This window comes from Haemaphysalis longicornis, unplaced genomic scaffold, assembly GCF_048455015.1.
Source record: "Haemaphysalis longicornis isolate Haplotype H1 unplaced genomic scaffold, Haemaphysalis longicornis Haplotype H1 scaffold_8, whole genome shotgun sequence".
Taxonomy (NCBI): Eukaryota; Metazoa; Arthropoda; class Arachnida; order Ixodida; family Ixodidae; genus Haemaphysalis; species Haemaphysalis longicornis.
In genome coordinates, this window is record NW_027526445.1 from 155,093,647 (window position 1) to 155,109,764 (window position 16,118).

Here is a 16,118-nt window from a genome sequence, read left to right on the forward strand (position 1 = left end):
TCGGAGCACAGAAGCCGCCTTTGAGTACTCGGGACAACGTTGTCTGGGGCGCGATCACGGTGGCGTAGCAAAAACCTTGTCATTGTATTTTCATGTGAATAAACAACGCACGCCGCGGACCTACTTGCACGCAGCGATAATGAAAGCCAATTTGCGAAGAAGGGAATGTATGTCATGGAGCCTGAAAAAAAATATCCACACGATCTTTGTGAGCCTCCCAAACATCCCCAACCTATTAATAAGATGTTTGTGACGGTGCAGAAAATTTAATGCATTGGGCACAGAAAAAAAAAAAAAAAAACCTTCATCGGATACAAGTCAACAACGAAAGAAATGGAAGACAGCCGCTTTATCTGCTGCTGTGCGATGCGTTTGTGGGGGCCCGATGCTTGGTGCGTAGCATTTGACTGTTGAGTGTTCATAAGAGCATCTCACAAATACTGTAGGGAAGCCTACGCATTTTGAAAACTTATCGTGGAGCTCTGATCACTGAACCTCGCAAATAAGATAGAATAGACGAGTTACAAGCGATCTCTCTCCTCGAGTGCTGCCTATTTGTGGGAAATAGAGCTTGAAATTATTCAGATGTGTTAGAACCTTGCAAAAATAACTGAATTACTAGGAATACGCTTTTTAAGCCACTACAACATCAAAGCATATGATTTCTAGCACAAACACTGCTGCCCCTTACAAGCGGAGTGTAGCAGACGACAGCGGCGCGAGTCCCTAAGCCGACGTCAGAGCCAGGGGGCGCCACTCAAAAATCTCATCGCCAATACCAATAGCGAACATCCAGGCTGGACAGGAAGAAGTATTGCGAGCATGCGCGCTTCGAATTCGTGCTGACCAAAGCCCGTTCTACATGCTGCGAATTTCTCCTTCGAATCTGCAGCTGTGGCGGCGCTCGTGTGGCGACACGATATATTTTGCTGTTTTCATTGCTGCGACAAACTGTCAAATGCCAAGCGGCATTCGCACGAGAAGTTTGACTGTTCCAAACATCTGGCAATTCGCCGTAGCAACGAGAATAGATCGTTCGCAAGAGAAATTCGCACCCTGTAGATGGTGCTAAACTTGAACATTATACACCGGCCGAGTGAATAGGCCTGGCTAGGAGCCTGATCCTAAGTCTTTGAGTGTAAGAATGTTATATATATCTATCTCTCCTTCTTTCTCGCTCTGTTAATATGAGCTAGGACATAAATTTCTGTGGCCTGTTTCTTTTTATTATATTCATCTTTCCCTTTCCAGATTTAGCCTTACCATCTTGTGGTCCCTTCTCCTGACTTTGCCTAGCACCTAAACTTCGTGCAAAAATTCCCCGCATTTCCCCGAGGGGAAGAATGTGAAAGTGCGAATGCACGAGTTGAATTTGCGCGGTTCGGTAATGTTCGCGAAAGAGAGATCACACACACACACACAACTACAAAGAAAGAAAGATGCATTTATTCACAGACACCTATTTGTGTTGTCGTTGTACTTGATTGCTAGAGCGGATCTCAGCTTTGAAATTTCGTGTCAGTACTCCTTTAAGCGGGTGCATTAGCCCTTCTCACGCCCGATTCTTGGCCAATCCCCCACGTGGGTATGTGCCATGTCAGCGGCCAGGCTGCGCGCGCCCATCTCCCCCCGTTGCCAAGGAAGACGAGGAGATTCCTGGCCAATCCCCCACGTGGGTATGTGCCATGTCAGCGGCCAGGCTGCGCGCGCCCATCTCCACGTGCGCGGACATCGCCGGTGGACGCAGGTTCAGGGTCGCTTAAGAAGTGCATTGTACTTAAAATAGCTTGGATCCCATGGTCAGGTGGCAACAACAAGACGGGCTTGAATTGACTAAACCAAAGGGCTGGCTGACAACCGTTTTGTTGTTTTAGAAAATGATCATTTATTCCTTGTATATAACTGTTCCTTTCCTAAAAAAGAAATCAGTGGAGCTTGCACTTACGCACAACACTTGAATGGCGAAGCTGTTTTAGGTGAGCACTGCCGGAGACATGGTTAAGTTTCATTATCATTGTTTATTTGCATAGTTGTGGTGCTCGTAATCATCGTCATATGCATCGAAGAGGTCGTCGTCTTCTTCACGGCGAGTGGTGGATGCAAGGTCATTCTCAGCATTGTAGACTTCCACCATCTATTTGTCATCGACTCGACGAAGCGGTGGCGGGATCTGCAAGTCGTCTCGGGAAGGAGTGGCACTATCGTAGCGATGTCACCAATTATTCACCATGGATTTTAGACAATGCGGTAGCCGCGGTGACTCCTCCCAAGCAGGGTGTCTTTTCATCTTTAGCCCTGAAGTTTTCATTTTTAGCGCTGAAGTTTTTTTTACATGCGTGGTAGCGCTTGACGACAGAGCTGGCGTTTCTCTTTTTTTTTTTTTGCTAGAGCCACTGCGCAAGCCGGGGACTCGGCGGTCGTCGCTAGACAGGCGCTCACGAGCGCTTGCCACTATCTCGTTCCTCGTGATTTTTGCCATTTTTTTCTAATGCCACAGCGGGAGCGGTCGCCGCGAGGCACTTGCTCACGGGCGCTTGACATTTTATTTGCATTTATTTCTGCAACGGAAGACTTACGGCTTGCAAAAAAATCCCGGGCCATCTCCACTAACGTGAAACCTGGGGAGGGTCGAAGGATGCGGAGTATAAGAGTATTGAAAGATTGCAAGTCTTTCTCCACGCGGCGCACGCTGATTGGGTACCGGAGAAGTGTCGGTAGGAGGAGCAATCGCACGCTTGCTGAGGCGGTGGCGCCCTCTCTTGCGTTGAACCGGATTTTAGCAATTTGCATGCCCCCTCTGTTCCAGTTTGGGTAGGGGCAGGGGTCAACGCGAGCGCAATGCAATGCCCGCGTCTCGCCCTGGGGGTCGTCCTAGTAAAGAGAATTTATTATAACCCACATGTCAAGGCGCAGCGACTAGTGATAACAGCGCTGCCCTAAGTACAGAAAATTATCCAATCAGTTTTCATGTAACGTGGTCATTCTACACACTGCGCAAAAATGTTTGGCGTGGGCAACAAGCTACTGCAAATGAAGTCACATAAAGTCCACCAGAGTTCAAAGAAAGAGTTCATAAGCTATACTGAACTCAGTACGGCACTAGGGAAACGTTCAGGATGTTGCTCCTGACCACTATAAAGCGCGTAGACCAACGCAAAAGGAAGGCTTCTTCCCCTAGAGCTGCCAACTCATGCTCCAAATGACTCATGAGAATCGACCGGACACGCCACAGCAGAGGGTACATTGCCCGTTGCGGCCGGGCTCGAAGACATGCAGCACCACGATTTCTCCACAAAACAAAAGCACCAGCACACATCAGAAAATTCACCAACACATCATTTGAACGAGTGTTCATTCGAAGTGTGAGTCCGAACATCCGGCTTAATACAGTCCAAAACGTTGCCGCTACACGACATTTAAACAAGGCATGTTCTAACGTTTCAGTGTGGTCGCAGTGTGGACACCGTGCGGAACGCACAACGCCGAATCTCGCCAGACGGTCACACGTCGGGAGAACTTCCCAGCCACGTAGCCATCCAAAATCCCGAACATCAGCCGGAAGTGCCGCCGAAGTCAGCTGATGCCACCGGACACCGCGTGACCTTCCTATCTGTTGGTTGTCTAATTGGGTTATTGCCAATTTTTCGCACACTTCACTTGCCGTACTTTCCCTAAAACTTAGGCTTGGCAAGGAAGACTGGAGATTTCGCAATGTTTTTATAACGTACGCGTAAAATGGCGGCGGCTGCTCAGCTGAAGGACCGGCGATGTGCGCGTCATAAAATAATGACCGGGAAGTTCCCAGAAAGTACTGGAGCAGCGCCTTTCCTGGGTACTCGTCTGAGTCCACAAGGTCGATCACTGCCCGTACCGCCAGCGCGCTGCTCATAGTTTGCAAACAAGGCAGACTAAAACCACCCATTGACTTGGGCAGCCTCAGCAGCGCTCGTGACACTGTTTCCGTCTTGCCCGCCCAGAAGAACGATCCAAACTTCGTTGCGAACTGTCGGGTGAAATGGCGCGGCGGTTTTGCTACGCGTGCTACATAAAAAAGCGCTGCCGAGACGGACGACTTAATTATGTAGCTTCGCTCTGCAAGGGAAAGCCTGAACTTTCCTGCACCTGCAAGACGTTGCTCCGCAGTCTCAAGGAGGCGCTTCCACGTACTACGCGCCACTTCACCCGAGGCATGAAAAACCACACCTAGTACTCGAACACCCGTCACCCATTCTACGTCGCCCGCCAAGCCAGACGCAAATGTGCCGAAGCGCACCGCCATACTTTTTCCCCTGTTCAGTCGAGCTCCAGACAGCTCACCGTACTCCTGAAATAGCCGCATAAACGCTCGGTAGCTGTCCTCGTCCCGAATGAACAGGGACACGTCGTCCGCATACGCGGACACTTTAACTTGGCCTATGCCTGGCAACGGAAAGCCGCGGATGGCAGTGCTTGCATCAACACGGCGCAGCAGTGGGTCGAGACAAATGACAAAAAGCAAAGGTGACAAAGGGCAGCCCTGCCTTATCCCACGGGTGACAGAGAACGGACTACTTAAAAGCCCGTTGACAAGGATTCGGACGCTGACGTCCGAGTACAACAGCTCGAGCATAGCGACAAAGTCTGGCGGAAAGCCGTATTGGCGCAAAACTCCCAGCAAGTATCGGTGCTCCACTCTGTCAAAAGCTTTCGCTTGATCGAGAGAGATGAAGCACCCAGAAGCGCTAATCTTCGTCGCGTAACAGAACAAATCGCGCGTCAATGCCAGGGACGAGAAAATTGTGCGACCTGGTACGCTGCACGTTTGCGCTTGGCTTATGATATCGGGCAAAACGGTACTGGTGCGTCTGGCCAAAATGGATGCTACAATCTTGTAGTCAGTGTTCAGTAGTGTAATTGGTCGATACGCCTGGGGCTGCGTAGGATCCCCGCCTGGTTTTGCGATCAAGATGACACGGCCTTCACGGAAGGAGTCAGGTCGCACTCCGCGCTGAAGAAAGCCGTTCACCATGTCGAGTAGTGCACCCCGAATTGCCGGAAAAAACTTCTTGTAAAATCCAGCAGGGATACCGTCAGGCCCAGGCGCCGACGCACCGTTCAATCTTTTAACACACTGACTCAACTCGTCGGCATCCACAGGAGCACACAACAACTCAACCAGGTGATCTGGCACGCATGGCAGCACCCCACAAAATGCGCTAAGCTTGTCCTCGAATTCCTCTGCATCCCAGGACACGCTCTCGGACGAAAAAAGGGTGGCAAAATGTCCCACGAATACCTCGGCTATGTCTTCAACCCTCGTGCTAACCGAACCATCGGCGAGTGTAACTTGTGGAACAGCGGCCAACCCAACCTCGTCAAGCGAGCCAGCTCGAATATGCCGGAGTACGGAGGGGTCCGATACAGGCCTGCCCAAGGTCTGCGCACGGCTCGCCGCTTGTGATGACTGCCGTAAGAGGGACTCGTAGCGTATTTTCAGCAGGTTGACATAGTCCCGCATCGCGAAGGTTAAGGTGCCCCCTCTCTGTACGATGCGAAGTCTCCTCAACGTGTCGTTAAGCGCGGCCGTGATACGCACCTTACGGGCACGACCCTCCTTAACTAAAAGCACGCGCCAGTGGTCCTTTAACTCATCCCAAGGGAGAGAACTGTACTCGCACAGAGCAGTCAACGAAGCCGTTAGCGCTGCAGAACTGTCCCTGTCGGTTAGCAGACGCTCGTCCATCCGCCACATCTGGTGGCAGGGCGTGCAGTTGCCAAGGTTAAGCGTTGCTAACACAGGCCGGTGATCGGAAACGCGACGAACTCCAGCCGGGAAGGAGAGGACGTCACAGCATTCCACGTAGCAACTCAGCTCGGGCGGAAAATAGAACTTATCTAGCCGACTACCAGATTGTCCTCTTTCCCAAGTAGCGATAAACCTGTCGCCGTGAAGCTGCACCCACGCGTCGGAAAGATGGAATTGACCGATCAGGTCCTTCAACGCCCGGGCACCACTATAAGGCCGACCTTGCCCACGTCCCCGCACATCACGCCGAGGGTCGGTCACACAATTGAAATCGCCCACCAAGAATGTTGGGCAAGGTTCGAGCATGAACGCGTCCAGGGATGCAAAAAAAGAGGACGAGTCAGAGTGCTGCGCAGGTGCATACACTACAACAGCTCGCACGCGACGTGCGAGCAAGAAAAAATCAACCGCAAGAACGCGCCCTCCTATCCCGAAGGTACAATGAGCCTTGCGGCGCAAGCTCTCGCGCAGAAAGACGACGCCTACGCCCGAAGACATCCTGTCTGACAGGGTGAAAAAGGCTTGCACGCAAAAGCGCTCGCGAAACAAAAGAACGTCGCGTGGAGTACGGAAGTTGCACTCCTGCAAAAGGAGAAGGTCAACGTGTTGCGCCCGAGCATAGTGCATCACTTCCCTCTGTTTGTCCAAGTCCCGAAAGCCCTGAACATTCAAAGTAAGAAAACGCACCAGCATAAAGGTGATAAGGGCACAACCCACATTAACCTTCCCATCTTCAAAACTCACTGTCGTCGGAAGGCACGTCGACTTCGACGCACAGTTTCTTGTTATCGTCGGCATCATCGGTGTCCGCTGAGGACGACGGCAACGTCCGCTTGGACGCATCTAGGCGGTCCGGTGGAGAGGGTCGGGGAGGAAGCAAGTCGTGCACCTGGTTGATCGGGTTGACGAGGCGAGGGTCGGTCACAACGAGGGATGGGCCAGCAGTATGAGGCTCCTCAGTGCCGCCCGCATCACCTGTGGCCGTCGAGGAAGACAGACTTTGCTTGGTGGACGCTGCGAGCCGCTCCAGGAGAGATGGGGAACCTTGCAGATCGGCGACCTGGCTGACAGGGTTGACCAGATGAGGGTCCGTGACCTTCGGTGTAGGCGCGCCACTGGAAGTGGACGTACTGTTGCCAGCTACAGGCGATTTAGAGGTGTGGTTAGAACGGCTCACCGCTGCTTTGCCGCTCGTGCCGGGCTTGCTGCGTTCCTTCCGGCGGCTGCGCGAGCCGCTCGAGGAACCAGGGAGAGCGATGTTGTTTTCCTTTGCACGCCCTGGCACGCGCTGAGGCTGCTCCGCGAGGTCACTGCACTCGGCAGAGCTGGAGCTCGTGAAGTGGGAGGCATCGGTCGAAGACGATGAAGTGTCTTCTTCCGCAGGTGCAAGTTACTCTAGCACAAAGCTTGGTGTCTCCATTAGGGGTTGCGCTCAATAACATACTTCCATCTCTTGATAGGGGTCATACGATAACGGTCAACTTCCGGAACATCTTTCCCCAAAATGCTAAAATGTTACCTGCCAGACTGCTCAATGGTATCCTAGAAGATCATTTGGCCTCAATTCAGCAAGATACTATCATTTATACAGATGCTTCTCAACGAGATGAAAAATCCGGAATAGGTATAGTTTCCCCTTCCCTAAATTGGTACTTTTCGGTTCGTCTGGTCGATTTTACCCCAATATTCTATGCGGAATTCTTGGCAATAGTGTTGGCACTACGAAAGCTTCACATATCGGTATCGTCTCCACTCATAATTACAGATTCCCTATCCGTAGGCTTAGCCCTTTCTTCTCCGAAAGACTCACCTCTTCTACGGACGTTTCGGTCACTTCTGCCACCTCATATTACTGAAGTCGACCTTCTTTGGGTCCCTGGGCATGCGGGAATCACCTTTAATGAAACCGCAGATTCTCTGGCAAGGGTAGCACTCTCCGGGCCTGTTGTCGATGTCATTGAGACTACGCCTCTATTAGCCGCCGCAAGGTTCCGTAGATTGTTGAAACTGCAAAGGCAGCACGAATCAGTCCTATTGTCGTTGCGAGATTTCTGTCATCTCAAATTCTCCTGGAAACCGAATTGGTGCCCCTCACGCGACCTGGAGGTGATAGTAACGAGCCTTCGATGTCGTGTGCCCCAGTTGAACAGATACCTCCACAGGTCTCGTCTGGCGCAGTCTGCCATGTGCAGTTACTGTAATGAAGAAGAGTCTGTGGACCACTTCCTTTTGTCCTGTCGACGATTTTCAAGCCTCAGACGTCAGCTCCTTGAGGTGCCGCTTCATCGCCTGGGGTTGGCATTATCAGTGCCGGTTCTTTTATCATTTGGGGCTTCAGAAACTGGATATGGCCGCCGGGATGTTTGCTCTGCTCTTCTGCGCTTCATAGAAAACTCCAAAAGATTCACAACCTAATTCGTATCTCATTCTGGAACCTCACCAGAGCCCTCCAAACGTTTCCATTGCCTTTTTTCTTTCTTTCTTTTTTTTTTTTTTTAATAATTATTATTTTCCTTCTCCTCCTCCTCCTCCTCCTCCTCCTACTCCTCCTCCTCCTCCTCCTTCTTCTTCTTCTTCTTCTTCTTCTTCTTCTTCTTCTTCTTCTTCTTCGTCTTTCTTTCTTTCTTTCTCTATTTATTTTGTTTCAATTTTGACTAATTTTCAATCTCGATTCCTCAAAAACAAGAAGAAAAAGCTTCCAAAATTTTCTAACTTTCCTTGAATCATCCACCTAGGCAGCAATCTCATTCGAATTAGCAACTGATGTTTGGCCGATCCCCTGATTGGGTATGCGCCATTTTGTGAAGGAACAACAACAACAACAACAACAACGCAGGTGGAATCTCGTCCTCCGAAGGCGACAGGCAGCTCTCGTGTTCCATTTCTTGGCTGTCGCTTGCCGATTCACCAATCGTCGAGTTGACGCCCAGAGCAGTACCTTCGCTTGAAGCCTCGGCAGGCTGGCTCAAGGAGGCCCGGGGTAGCTCGGGAAAGTCGCTCGTACTCTCGAGAGCCTGCTGACTGGAAGGTGCGGGAGGCATCTCAGCGAAATTGCTCGCAGCGTCCGCATAGGAGCGGGGCCGCAGGCAGTCGGCGGTGGCATGGTTGCCCTTGCAGCGGCGACACTGCGCATTGCAGTGGACGTCATCGTGGCCGTACTCCGAGCAGCGGCCACACCAGGGGGTCTTGCAGGCGCTAACTTGGTGGTCGGTCTGGCCGCAGCGGGCACATACCCTCCGCACACCTTTGTACTCAAACTGGGCCTTGAACCCTCGAATCTTCATGAAGTTAGGGACTGCCTTGGCCATCTCCATCTTCACGAGTCGCATGCCGGTCTTGATATGCTGAAGGCTCCTCCACGCCGGCTGGCTGACGTTGAGGACCTTCCCATACGGTCTCAGAGCTGCCGCAAGCTCCGCGTTACTCACAACGGGGTTCAGGCGGTACACTGTCATGTAGACGACCTGCGGGCCCATGCAGGCCACAGGACACGAAACGCCGTTCACAATGACGGCTCCTTTCTCGGTGAGCTTGCGAGCAGCAGCAGCCGTAGCCGCCACCGCGCAGAACTTGAACCCACCCTGGTGCATCAGGGTGTCCAGGCCATAACGACCTACGATTTCCTCGAGGGCATTCACCAGGTCATCCACGGTGACGTCCTTCGGGGCCGTAAAGTAGAAAACATGTGCCTTGGGTGGTGGCTGAACAACCTCCCAAGAAGCCATGATGACGTGTCCGAGGCCCCGGCCCCAGGTAAGTAGGCCTTTTCTTGCTCCGACCGACCACCCGACCCGATTAGGCCTAGCGTCGAGAGCCGGTGGGCATTAGAGTGTAACAAATATTATAACCCGTCTACAAACAGCTTCTGCTTGTGCTTATGATTGCTGAAGCGGGCAGGGAGCGTTCCACAAATCCTAAAATCATGCTAGTTTATTGTGGACCGGTTTTACCCTTATACAATTCTATTTTAGTACGCGTTACGTTCTGGCGCGAGGCGTTGGCAAACAAGTGTCCCAGTGTTTTAGTACCGTGACTACATGAGACGACAACGACAAAAGACGCCGACAGCCCGAGCACCTAATGGGCCTCGCCCCTAACAGCTCCGCTGTTAAAAAACACTACACAAAAGTTACCAGTCCTGAGGTACATGATTCCTTGTACTGCCGTTCATGTTAAGTGCCGCGCTCTCGTCCAAATACGGAATGATTTAGCGGTACCTTTTTGGAGAGTGTGGTGTTTATTTCATCCTCCCCAAACATCGGAATAATTACAAATAAAAATCATTTCCAATTTTTTCCATTTTCGGCTTAAAAGGGCAGACAACGGATTTTGGTATAGTGCGTGTCGTCTAGCTCATATGACAGCGAGCGTTTTATATACTGTGGTAACCGCAAATAATTTATAAATGAACAGGCGGAAATATTTTTTAAATTTTGCACTAAAATTTCTGAAATCGGAAAGGTGTCTAAACGTGGCACTACGTTACGTGTCCAAACAACTCCGTCGATTTCAACGCGTGATTCAAAAACGGCGTAAAGGAGTAGGGAGGGTTGCACATTGTTGTTTTAGCCGGGGAGAAGTATTTAAATATACTCGGTGACAACTTAAGAACGGCACCGGAAGTTGCCGCTGTGCCTTATCACCGTAGCCGGATGTTTCTCCGCGCGGCGCAAGTAGGGCGTTACTGGGAATATTTTGAACATGGCGTAAGCCATTCCCGCGATTTTTTGGACTTAATATGCTTATAAACAACTCCAGTGACGACAAACAAACTGCGTGAGGCAAGGCAGACGATATCACGCATTCATAGCAAACCCCTTTCAAAACGCGCGCGCACTGACGCCACGGGTCCGGCGCTTTGGCGGAGTGATACACTACATGAGGTGGTGCCGTTCTTGAGTTGTAACCGAGTATAGGTCTTTTCATCTCACGTGCAGTTAAAAGTATGTTGCCGCACGGCTCACTGTGGTGCTTGCCAGCATTCCTTCTGGCGGGGCACGTATGGCTGGTAGATCTAAAAATTCCGATTACAAAAGTTATGGGGCGCCATTAGCAAAACAATTTCGGGTTAAGGTGTTTTAAGTAATGCCCTTTCAGTTGGGGTAAAAAAAATATACTCGGCAAAAATCGGTTGTCTGCCCCTTTAAAAGGGGCCATGACGTCAAAATAGTAGTTTGTTTTGTTTTATTAGAAATATTTTGTGTTTTGTAGTGCCCCTAGTGCTTGTCCGGAAGCAAACGATGCTTTATTCACTAAACAGTTAATCAATTTTAGTTAAAATTCTGATTGTCCCTACAAATTGTGTGTTTTTATGACGTCTGCAATGGCATATATAGAAAAGGTCTTCAAGCTAAACCTATTGTGCTGCGGAGCCTTGTTTACCGTTAGTCAACCTAGATGGCGCCACCATACCGCAGCGGGCCATTTTCTGCCTTTGCTTTGGTTTTGACCATATTTGCACCGGGCTTGTTTTTGTCAGGGTAGATAATAATCGTTTCGTGAAACATGGTGTTCGTTTGACAAATATGGTCACGTAAGACGCCGTCGCTTACGCCAATCCGCCAGTGTCGTCTGAGACAACCATAAAGCGCCGTAGTGCTGTGCATCTAAAACAAGCATAGTGCGCGCAGTACCGACTGAAGTAAGCGTCGGTACTTCAATGTTTAGATGTATTTTGGCAACTTCCACTGTTTACGCCACCATTCTTACTGCTATAAAAAGAATGTGCCCTAAATGTAAGCGCCAATAGCTCGTTTGCCAAGCTTATAAGCCCTGCTAATTTGACACATATGACATCGTAGGCTCTATTGCGGGAAATGAGCTAGTAGGTCACACGGTCATTGTCTTTTTTTCCTAATTATGTAGCTTATTTGATCGAAGTTTGCGTTAAAAGTGGGGAAAGTATGATTCTAACGAGGCAATCCTTTCGAATGAACCAAACTTGTGTTTTGTCTGCATGGCCCCTTTAATTGTCGACTGCAAAGTCCTAAAGCGCCTTGTGTGCCGATACGCATGAGTGCAACGAGCTTTTATAGGACCTCCGTTCTGCCCGCTGCTTTTTGCTTTCGATGAAATCCCTTTTTGTAGGACTCCCAGACGTGAAAACTTCGAACGGGATTGAATATGTATTGTCTGCAATCTCTTGGTCTTTGTGCTGCCTTCGTGCTTCAATGACCTGAATGTTAGATTTATCTTTACTGACGCCGACAGCGGCCTTAGCTTTGCACTCTGAAGTTATATTGTGCTCCAACAGAAACTACTCTGAGCAGTGAATAGATAAATTTTAATCGCCGATTCTCAACGAAAAATTAGTTCGCTTGTTCGTTTGTGCTGCACACACAATGTAAATCCGTAGAATTGTTAGACGGAAACGGAATCGCTGAGTATCGTCATTTGTTTTTGAGTTAGGGGCAGGGAACAAACAGTGATGAGAGACCTTTATCAGCACTTTAATCTCTGAAAGCCCGTGATAGTCCGCGATTTTTCAGCAAAACGTCCCCGTACGTCTTCGGTGCAAACAAAACTTTATCCGCTCTAATTACGATGTGTTTAGGCAGATGGTATGTCCACGTTGAAGAAAATCAAGAATATGGAAATGTGAGGTTCGAGGCGGTATGGAATTGAAGCTGAGCGAACAAAACCTTTATTTTGCAGCCGGTACTATGGAATGTTTGTTACAAAGGGAGTTGAGCAAGTGAGTTTGCGAGAGCGTAATAGAGGGAGGTTTGTGTAAAACAACCAAGAGGCATCGAGAAAGAAGGCTGTGTTGGCATCGAGCTTAATCTCGGAAATTGTAGTTAGTGTCAGTGCAATGGAAACCAGGAACAGTGGCGCAAAGTAATACTATCATTAGCAGTGAAACTAAAAATTAATATCATAATTTCTGAGCTGCCGTACTTTCACATGAAGACTACACATGGTTTCGATGTGTGTCTCTCTCTGCCTGTTCTCACCTAGAGCTCCGCCGTGCGCCAGCACTAGGGCCAACCGCTGTTTCTGGGCACTCAAATAAACAGGCTTGATTGATTGATTGATTGATTGATTGATTGATTGATTGATTGATTGATTGATTGATTGATTGATTGATTGAATATTGTTGTTGTGGTGGTGGTAAAACTGCATGACATATTTGTTGCAATTTTATAGTCGGACGAAGTTTATTTTTCTATATTGTTTTACTGTCTGCATCGTATGTTTTCTTGATGGTTGCATGTACAGGTATACTGCCAACGATAAGGCCTTGCCCTCTCCCTGTTATGCTGTATACGTTAAAGGCTGTAGTTCTCACCCTGTATGTTCGTCTGTAGTGATAATACGTTTTCGTTGATCTTTAAGAGAAATTGGTGACTTTTTTCTTGCATCGTGGCAATTTGGTTTATGTGTCCTGGTATGTAGCGTACACATTTATGTGAAAATGATTTTCTTTTAGTTTTTATTCTTTTTTTATTTAGTTATTTATTTAGTTATTTATTACTCCGCTCGTGCTGGATCTGCTGGTAAATCGGCTGAAATTCTGAACCTCTTATACATTAACGGTAACCACGTTGGAGAGCTCCCTAATGGTTTTGCGGAACATCATTTTGTTGGTGCCCTCGGACGGTATTGCACCTGCAATATTAAAAGCGTACACGAACTACTGATTTCTGAACTACCCGTTTTGCTTAACAGGTAAGTTGAATATGCCAAATTCTCCCCCATGCCTAAACGTTAGCCCGCATTGACTCTGTCCTTAAAACTGGTAGTGAATATCGGCTTATATCGCCTGCTAGTGTGGCACCCAAGATTTCCTAGCTCGCTTTACATTAACTTGTGTCTTCCGGTGCTAAACGTACACCGCTTTGTGGTCAGAATGGGTTTATTTCCCGCCGGTGTCGTTTCTTCCAAGCAACAAGCGTCCGAAGCGGTTCATTGTCGAAGACAGCTCGACGCCGTGTACTGTGACCTGAATGAGAGTTTTGATGAATCAATAAAATGTTCTTCGAAGCATAAACCGTTCCTTTTTGACTTTTCAGTAAATTAGTAGTGCATTATATTACTTTGCCAAGAACTTGTGTGAGCGGACCAGTTACGTAACAGCCAGCAGGCCTGTCCGTGCTCTGCTTCAAACGGAGTTCTGCAGGGGTCTGTCCTCGGTCCTCTCCTTTTTTTCTTTATTTGTTATTGATGCTTGCGACCCTACGATTCTCCGTTCCTTACTTTCCTTTTCCATCCCTATTTTGTACGTCGACTTCTTTAAGGCAGCGCTCATCAACACCTGCTTTGTCGCCCGAAAAACCATAAGCTAATATTGCAGCAGGCGCTTCGTCGAATTCAATGCTAATTGCATCAATATTTTCTCGCAAAGTTTCGTGTCTCAGCGATTTTAGGTATTTCCAAAGAAAAGTCGACGCATTTAGTAACTGGTGCAAAAGATTCAAACGAAATCGGTGAAGGGAGCCGAAGCATACACGTAGAAAATTGACCGCCTGTACTTTTAGTTTTTAGTAGCAAATATTACTTTGCCTCAAATTTTGATAACCGCTTACCGTGGTGCGCTCTTTGATGGTGAGCTTACCGTTCCCTTGCCTGTTGGATCTATCAAGCAGGAAGCTCGTTTGCAGGATAAGTCTAGATAATTCTTTGGGTATCTCTGGGTGCTTTGCGAAGATGCTCTCAAGTGGCTGTCGTCCTGTTCTGGCATATTCTCTTGTTTACCGGAACGGCACTTGTGTGTCTAACAGGACGACTTCCAATAGAGTAAAAAATAAATGGTTGTCGGCCCTTAGACATTTACGCCCTCTCCAGCCAACAGAGGCCAAGTGTGGCGCCGAACCGTGTGCCAGAGAGGAACACGAACATCCAGCTATGGTCCCTCGTATAGCGGCGTGGCTTAAACAACGCCGTGGGGTCAAAAAAAAAAAAAAAACGCTACTGCGACGTACAGCTTCGCTGCCTTCAAGTTTTACGAATTAGTGTGAGCTTCGTTAATTGCTTAAGCTAATTCACAAGAAAGTTAGTTGCGCTGACCCTCTTTCTCCAATGAAACTAAGAGTCCCTCTTGAAACCACGAGGAAGTTGGACTTTTTGTACTTTCAGCTTCTGTAATGAACATTGCCCCTTCTTCAAGCTGCAGAGCGCTTATATTTTCAACACGGCAGACTAAACGCTTTCAACAGCTTATACTGTCATTCAGTACAGACTTTCGCAGGGTAGAATCTTGCTTTTAATCTCGCCATAATACTCTGTGGTATATTTCTTTCATCGTTCCATTGGACGGAGTTTACTTTTCGTGTGTCTTGCTTCTTGCATCACACGTTCTCTGTGTTAAAGTTGGTTATTTTAACTTTACACGTTCGTCTGTAGTCGGTATATGCAATCACTGATCTGTATGACGAAATAATGTTTTTCTGTGTTATCAAGACAGCTTGGTTCATATGTAAATAAAGGTATAACATAACTGACCATGCTAAGAGGTTTGTTTTTGTTTTCTTTTATTCGTGCGCTAGTACAAACGCCCACCAGCCGTACCTGGGTCATTTATTAAATTTCTGATTGATTTGTTGAGTGATTTAGTTTTCCCGTTTTTTGTGCGGTTATGGCGTAATTAAAAAAATAATTGTAGCTGGTCTGTTCGTCTAATGTCTGCGTCGTTTGTTGTACTTCAGTTTGCCTAGTACGCTGCGCATCAACTGATATTTCTGTCTATATTGACCACAAAAATACAGCCAATTATGCAGCAAAGTACCTAACAAATAAACTGACCGGTTCACTTGACTAATGAACCATATCGATTTATTGATAAGCCAATCGTATAGTTGTAAATCGATGTATGGATATACGGCGCTCACTTGCCTTTGCGCGAGATCGGGAAAATGCGGGAGAAGTCCGACAAGCCGAAAATGAGCAAGAGTAGCGATGATAACTAGTAAAGCTGGCGGTTAGTAGCCAGCCAACTTTAGTCATTCACGCAAGAACGCAAACAAACTACGACCGCAAACTAAAACTCCCGCTCAGCGGAGCAGGCAAGGTCAAACCCTAACGTGTTCGGAGCTCACCTAGAAGGAGTGCGCAAGAGGGTACGGACTGGGCGTGGTGCAGATGACGGTTTCTCCGGGGATCCCGGGATTTGTCTTGCGTGCGGTGGCGTAGCAGTCCGGGGTGGGGAGGAATAGGGCGAAGGGTCAGGTCAAATCTTCATCGCCAGAGGCAGGTTCCTGCACACGGAGAGAGGGAAAGGTCAACTTAGTCATTGCGGGTGTATGCCTTTCAAAAAGCATCGCTGCATGCGACACGAACACGCGATGTCAGTTCAGTTAACTCGACTTCGTGTACACGGTATTCACTCGGTCAAGAA

The 16,118-nt window shown here is 48.5% G+C and overlaps 1 protein-coding gene across 3 annotated transcripts in view; it reads right to left on the bottom strand.

Moving 5' to 3' along the window:
* LOC144149439 (neuroglobin-like) overlaps positions 1-16,118 on the bottom strand; it is a 350,592-nt gene that overhangs the window by 85,726 nt on the left and 248,748 nt on the right. For all 3 annotated transcript variants that reach the window (XM_077681001.1, XM_077681000.1, XM_077680999.1), the window contains exon 2: positions 15,820-15,978. The gene's annotated coding sequence lies outside the window, so the exon portion shown is untranslated. The remainder of the gene's footprint in view (positions 1-15,819; positions 15,979-16,118) is intronic.